The sequence below is a fragment of the Scophthalmus maximus genome, chromosome 16, assembly GCF_022379125.1.
Source record: "Scophthalmus maximus strain ysfricsl-2021 chromosome 16, ASM2237912v1, whole genome shotgun sequence".
NCBI classification, from domain to species: Eukaryota; Metazoa; Chordata; class Actinopteri; order Pleuronectiformes; family Scophthalmidae; genus Scophthalmus; species Scophthalmus maximus.
The window spans coordinates 5,689,821-5,696,687 of record NC_061530.1 but is presented as its reverse complement, the minus strand read 5'-3'; the positions used below and the strand labels follow the sequence as shown (position 1 = coordinate 5,696,687).

Genomic DNA, 6,867 nt, shown 5'->3' with positions numbered 1-6,867 from the left:
TTTCCCTGGCACCTCACCGTCACATGTATGAGGTCATTGTGAGGCGCACAGGCATGAAACGTCCGCGGGTATTTGAGGTTTTTTCGCAGGGGCACGTGTGTGTGTCAAAAGGCGCTGTTGGTGTGTTGTACTGCAGCCCCCCCCAGTGGCAATTGAAAGTGCTATTTGTGGGGCCGGTGTTGGTGCGCGTTCCCTGGAAAGACATTGCGCTGGTGGTCCACATGCAGAACCGTAGTGTACATGGATGCAGTGTGCGGGCTCCAGGGTGAAATCTCGCTCCGGTACATTTGTACGGAACAGACGCATCAAGCCTACAGGGTGGGCATCACTATTCTTATTTGGTACTAACTGATGAAATCTGGGAGCACCGCAACATAAGGCACGACCTCTTAAAGTTCCATACTGTGAATTTTGAGTTCTGTCCGATTGTCCTCAATGGTGGCATCGTAGTTTCAATGTCAGTGTGACAGTTGTAGGAATGATGGCCAAAACTGCAAAAGTAAAGCCCAGGGTAGACAACAACACAATTACCTTTCTAACGAAAGTGCATTATTAGGTTTTAATCGGCACACATGCTGGATCGCGATTTACATATCGGTTGGCCGATAAATCAATACAATAAATCAATATTTGTACGTTAAGAAAACAGTGTCTATTTTCTCAATTCAAGTTTTGTATATTTGTTTGGAAAGTTTATGGTTTATATAAAATGTCTTAAAAACATTTCTTTGCCATAGGGGTTTGATAACCGAATCTTAGGAATCATTGCCAATATTAAAAGATATATATCTTGGCCGATATACCAGTTTTGGAGATTTCTTTGGCCCTAATAATAGCGTCTGTCCCCAAACTTCCATATCACTCAGGTTCTTATACCTGCAGACATTTTCTGAAATTCTTTTCCTACCTGACTCAGACCACATGAAGACAGATGGGGAGCCAGGTTTGCCAACAGAGAGTATCTCAAGTTCCAACTAGACAGCCTTCTTCCAAATTGCGAAGAAAAAATAATTTCAACAAGGTACTAAATACCATGTTATACTGAACTTGTTTACAAGGCTCGAGTTGAGGCTGGTTCACGGTGAACTAATGCTCAAAGGAAAAGGTGAACTGATGCATTGACGTGAAAAAAGGAACGCGTCACTGCCATACGTCTGTTATGCCACTTCTGTTGTCATAATCAATATTCATGCTTCGAGTTAAAACTAACAGAGACGCAGATGTTATGAGAACGTGCCGCATGACCAGAGGACAGGATGACCACATCTGACCTACTCAGACATTTGTGGTCACATGGCTCTGTGGAACGTACAAAGAACACAGCACTCCTAACCAACAATAAAAGAAGAATCTGGGTTTTTTTTTTGTTTCTTTTTACTTTTTAGTAAATTTAAGTCTACATCATGAGGTGTTTTGCCTAATTTCATTCCTCAAAGTAGCGTAAAAATAATCTAAGAACTTCTACTGACCCCTGCTGGTAAGAGGTGTGAATTACACACAGTTAATTTGGAACTGTCTCCCAATCTCAACAGGAGGAAACGCTTCCTGTACAGAGATCTAAACAAAATGTCACATCATAAGCTCATAAATCACATCATTTGATCATCAAAGTTGTCAAACTCCATCCTTCCTGCTGTCATTCATTGTCCAATGACGACTTTGAGAACGTTTTCATCCTCCTCCTGAAAAATCCTGTCATACTTACTTTCCATCACTTATCACCTCAGCAGGCTTCAGACGAACTAGCTTGTTGCAGTGCGACAGCGTTTAAAGGGGCAACTGTGTTTAATGGCCACTCATCGGGTGGGCTGAGATCCCTACTACGTGTGACGGCACACAATCTGTTTCCCAGATCGTGTGATCGGCCGTACAAGGAACGGGGCACACGTCTTTCTAAACTCCATGTCCCCAGTTTGTGATACAGGCTTTTATCGAGTTTTAGTCTCCGAGCCCAAACCTGTTATTTTCTCAGACTTTTGACAGGATAAGTACTGCTCCTTATGTTCAGTATGTGTGGGGCCCTGCTGAAAAATGTATTTTAAGGCTGAAATAAAACCCCGCTAAATATTTGATAGTTGTGACATAACATTGGAAAGTTATTATGTGCTGGTAAGAATTGCAACCAGCTGCATCACTCTGAACTGAACTCAAACTAGAGACCGTTGTGTGTGTGTGTGTGTGTGTGTGTGTGTGTGTGTGTGTGTGCGTGGGATCAACCACCACGACCGACAGTTGACCTTCTGACTCATCTTCGAACTCAAGTGGACAAGCCGTCCCCAAGTAATTAGTTTAGTCTAAAATGGGTTTCTAAATGTAGACACGCACACACGCACGCACGCACGCACACACACACGCACACACAGGGTTGTGGCTGGTGGTGGTAATTAATAGTTTGCTCCCTGTCGAATTAGGGTTTACACAAGGTTACAAAGTTTTCCAGAGCGATGGATGAACGCAGGGCGGCACGGTGGTGCAGTGGTTTGCACTGTCGACTCACAGCAGGAATGTTCTTCTCCCCGGTGTCTCCAGGTACATCCGCTTCTTCCCTCAGTCCAACCACATGCACGTTAGCTGAAACGGAAACTAGGGCTCTATATCATCCATCCAACTATTTAAATGGATATCTAGATGTTTAGATATCCATCTAGATATAGATGGATGGATGATTGAATGAAATGAAATGAATGAGGTTTCACACATGAATAAACCATCACTGACATGTGCTGAGAATTCAATAATTAGAGTTTAACATAAAGTAGTGGAATTACAGTAGACTGCTTATAAAAACCTTTTCAAATGACAGTGATTAGGAATGTACGTAAAGTGTGTGTGTTTGTGTGTGTGTTATTATGATATTTTTTTAAACGCTCTTGGTTGGTGGCTCTACTCCTACATTCCCTGGTTTCATTTGTTTTAATTTGGTACTTGTGTGACTGCATTTGTTGTCACATTAATTCTTCTTTAGATGGCCTCTTTTGGAAAAATTATTACAAACCTACTGTATATTTATAAATCATGCAACCTGTGAGCCGAACCAAAGATTCTCACAGTGCACGAGTCTCGATATACGACTTTGAAAATCCCCGTTGCCATTTTGTGCTCCAGCTGTTTTACTGTAATTCTTCCGACTGATCTAACGCAATTTTTTGGGGTGAGCCAGACATTCCTGGTTTATGTATCCCAGTGTCCAGGCAGCCACCCAGCCGGATGTGGCCTCCATCATATCAGCGAGCAGGCGGCTCGTTTGATTCTGAAATGGAAAGCCTGGCTGCGATGGTTCTCTTTGGTCTGTCATCGTAATCTTCAAAGTCCATTCGGAGGAACTGAACCTCCTTAGTTGCTACTCCTGGACAATCTGAGTGACTCAAACCTTCTGCTCTGCACACATATAGACACACGCACACAAGCATACTCATTAATTTCACACACACACACACACACACACACACACACACACGCACGCACACACGCACACGCACGTCACATCTTCTTTGGAGGTCTGTTGATGTGCTCCACTGTGACATCCACCTCCACGAGACAAAGGTCGCGGGGAAAACATTTGATGTCACCGATTATCCTGTTTCGCCTCCCACATCAGAGCACTGGGCGGAATACACACGCATTGTGTTCACTGCAGACAAATTAGATCAGACGTTACCTGTGTGGTTTCATAACTGTTCACAGAGACAACGGGGCACAGACGAGAGCTGCCACGATACCGTAGGATTCTGTTGAACTGGGTTTTTTTTTTGTTTTTAACTCTTTCTGTCAGTTGAGTTGGTGTGATGATTGTGTGATTGAGGTTCCCGGATACATGATGTAAACCAGGAACCTGCCAAATCAGGGGGCATGATGTTTCAAGACTTGTTGTATGAAGTGATTTTGATCGTTTGAAACGTGCCTCTATCATGAGTAAGATGCAGTGCTGCCACCTTGTGACCAACTGTGGCAATCACATCTTTCTGAGTAATCCAGCTCAGCGATAAAAAATAACAATCCTCAACCAGGACCTCCACCATCTAAGATTAAAAGATTAACAAATGGTTGCATTGATCATTTTTCCATCTATCTATCTATCTCTCTATCTGCCTGTCTGTAACCATTTCAGGCTACTGGTAAATCAATAACCTAATCTGTCTAATGAAATCATGCCCAGTGTGATGATGGTGAAGATGATGTTGGTTTTAGAGAAACAAACTTCCTGTTTCCTTGGCATGTGATACATCAACACAAACATTTTCCCGGAGAGTTATGAAGCTCATCATAATTTCATAATTGCCGTAAAGAACTTCTCCACAAGAGCGGTCAGAGAGCGCAGACCTCCGCCAAACCCCCCTCGCAGTGGTGAAGAATCCTTCTGAATCGCCCTGGATCCAGATCCAGATCCAGATCCACATCCCTCCAAAAATTGTAATCACCTCTTACCATGGCCAAGACTTCATACAAATCTATCCATAACTTAAGCTCTGCTAAAAACAAACAAACAGACAAACCAAACCAATCACATAACCTCCTTGGTGGAGGTAATAATCTACTTTTAATAGTAAGGGTTGGTTCATCTCATCTGTTTCTCTATATGTGTCTCTGATTAGTACATCAATGTCAAAATTGTATATATACAGTATATATACAAATTTGTTTATATGCATAATATCCAACTAAAGTAAAAATGAGCAAACCATTGTTTTGTGAGGAGGTCGGACAAAGGCGATGTTAATTGTATTCTTATAATGATCACACTTTCACAACAGCTTCCACTTTGAACAAAAGGCTGATCGGGAACAATGGCTGTCAGTCAGAGGGATGCCCTGGTCCTGGGTCAGATCCAGGTCGCCCACTTCTGCTAGGCAACAGCCTGATTAATGCAATCACTGCGTTGCCATGGAGACACAATCAGTTCATTCACTCAGCGGGACTGACTCAGGACAGCAGAGCGGCCCAACATGGGGTAGATTGAAAAAAGTCCATCCTATCGCCCTTTTCCTAACCTCAGTGGAAATCATTCAAATCAATCAAAGAGAATCCGACTCCACTTGCACTATACCCTACGTACTTATGCGATGTTGCGACGGATGTTATTGAGGGGTGTGTCTGCTGTGGTGAAACAACACATTTCTGAAGGTGGACTACAAAAAAGCACATCTCATAGGCTACTTCCTCCTGTGTGTTCTTAGTGGGTTGATTGATGTAACCAAGGTTGGAATTCATATTAGACTATAATATTAGCTACGAAACTGAATGGGACGGTTGTCAAGTTGTGAGTCTGCTCACGCTCCTGTCCACTGATATTTATCCACATGACCACCATTTTCATACACAGGCAACGGTAACTTACATGATGACCTGCGTCCCTTCTCGGTCATTATCATACTGTTCGGCGGCCATAGTAATAATAATAATAATAATAATAATAATACATTTCATTGTAGATGACATACTGGTGTTCGGCAGGACCAAGCGGGAACATAACTTGCGTTTCCATGAGTACATGTACGGCTGGAGTGTTATTGTAGAACCGGATTCGATCTGGATTCAGTGGACGGAAACTGCAAAACATTGAATGCAGCTAGGTACTATAAAATGTGTATAGTGTTTGTTTTAACAAGAATACATAACTCTTCAATGTGCACTCAGTAACCTTAGACTGTTAGACATAGTAAACTTTTGTGTGACCTTTTTTAAAATTAGATTCGAGGAACAAGCCATCCTTGGATGTGTGAAGAACGTGTTTTTTTCAACTAGGGATGTATTTCCAGTTACTGTTCCACTAGAAGTGGGGCAAGGTGTCCACAAAAACAACGTATGTTGTAGTAACCTTTTCACTTTTCACGGAAATGATCAAGCGGTATTTTGGTTAAGCATTCATATTTTAAAAGGATATGCCATGGATTTATTTAATCACTTGAGTCATGTACAAAAATAAAAAAATTCAAAACATTCCATTATGATGAAAAAATTGATGTCGTCCCATGTTCAAAGGATCACAGGCGCACACACACACACACTCCTGTGATCTATGATTTTGTGAATCCTCTCAGAATCCCATCTTTTGAATTATAGGAGACACTGAGTTACTTGACCACATTTGAAAGTACATAACCGGCCCACCCGGGAAAGGCAAGTGCAATTTCACGAGGAAGTCTTGGCAGAAACGTACAGCGTGCTAGACAAAACTGGGGACGTCCCCCATCTGCTCCAAAAGGAGAAAAAGCTATTGAGTCAGCGATCAGCTGCAGCTGAAGGTGAGGGAGAAATCTGCCAACTTTCCACCGATGGCAGAGGAAACAGATTTGATTTTCTAGTCCAGACTTTTCGGAGAGAAAAAGCTCATAAGAAGGACAATATTTAAATATATTAACATCACCTTGCATAATGTGTCTTAGTCAGACACAAGCACTGGAGAAATGGAGTTATGATAAAGGCCTTTAAAATGTATTGTTCTTATGAGTATTCAGGATTAGTTGACAACTAATTGCTGGTTACTGCCTACCTGCTTTAAATGTTGGTATAATGCAGTAGTTGGGTGGCACTCCTCTCTCTTATATGACAGTAAGGAAAACTTGCATAGAAGCCAGAATGTCCCAATTGAGCTGAAGGCTTCCATGTTTTCACAAAGTTTCTAGGTTGAAAAATATGGAAGGAAAAGAGGGCCAAAAAAAAAAAATACACGCACAAAAAAGGGTTTTAGAATAAAGTAAGCGACGTGGGTGTGTCGGAAGGAATAAAAACACAATCAAACTTAGAAGACCGCGGCGGAGTGGGTGCGTATCTGCGCGTGTGCGTGTGTGTGTGTGTGTGTACATGTGTACATGTGTCAAGGGGAAACTCTAATTTTCAAAGCCCCCTCACTGAAACGCCGAGGAAACC

General features: G+C 42.2%; 1 protein-coding gene across 1 annotated transcript in view; it reads left to right on the top strand.

The window, feature by feature from the left end:
• Positions 1–6,098: 6,098 nt before the first annotated feature.
• dnah9 (dynein, axonemal, heavy chain 9) overlaps positions 6,099–6,867 on the top strand; it is a 129,531-nt gene continuing 128,762 nt past the window's right edge. Inside the window, exon 1 of the mRNA XM_035612880.2 lies at positions 6,099–6,242. The gene's annotated coding sequence lies outside the window, so the exon portion shown is untranslated. The remainder of the gene's footprint in view (positions 6,243–6,867) is intronic.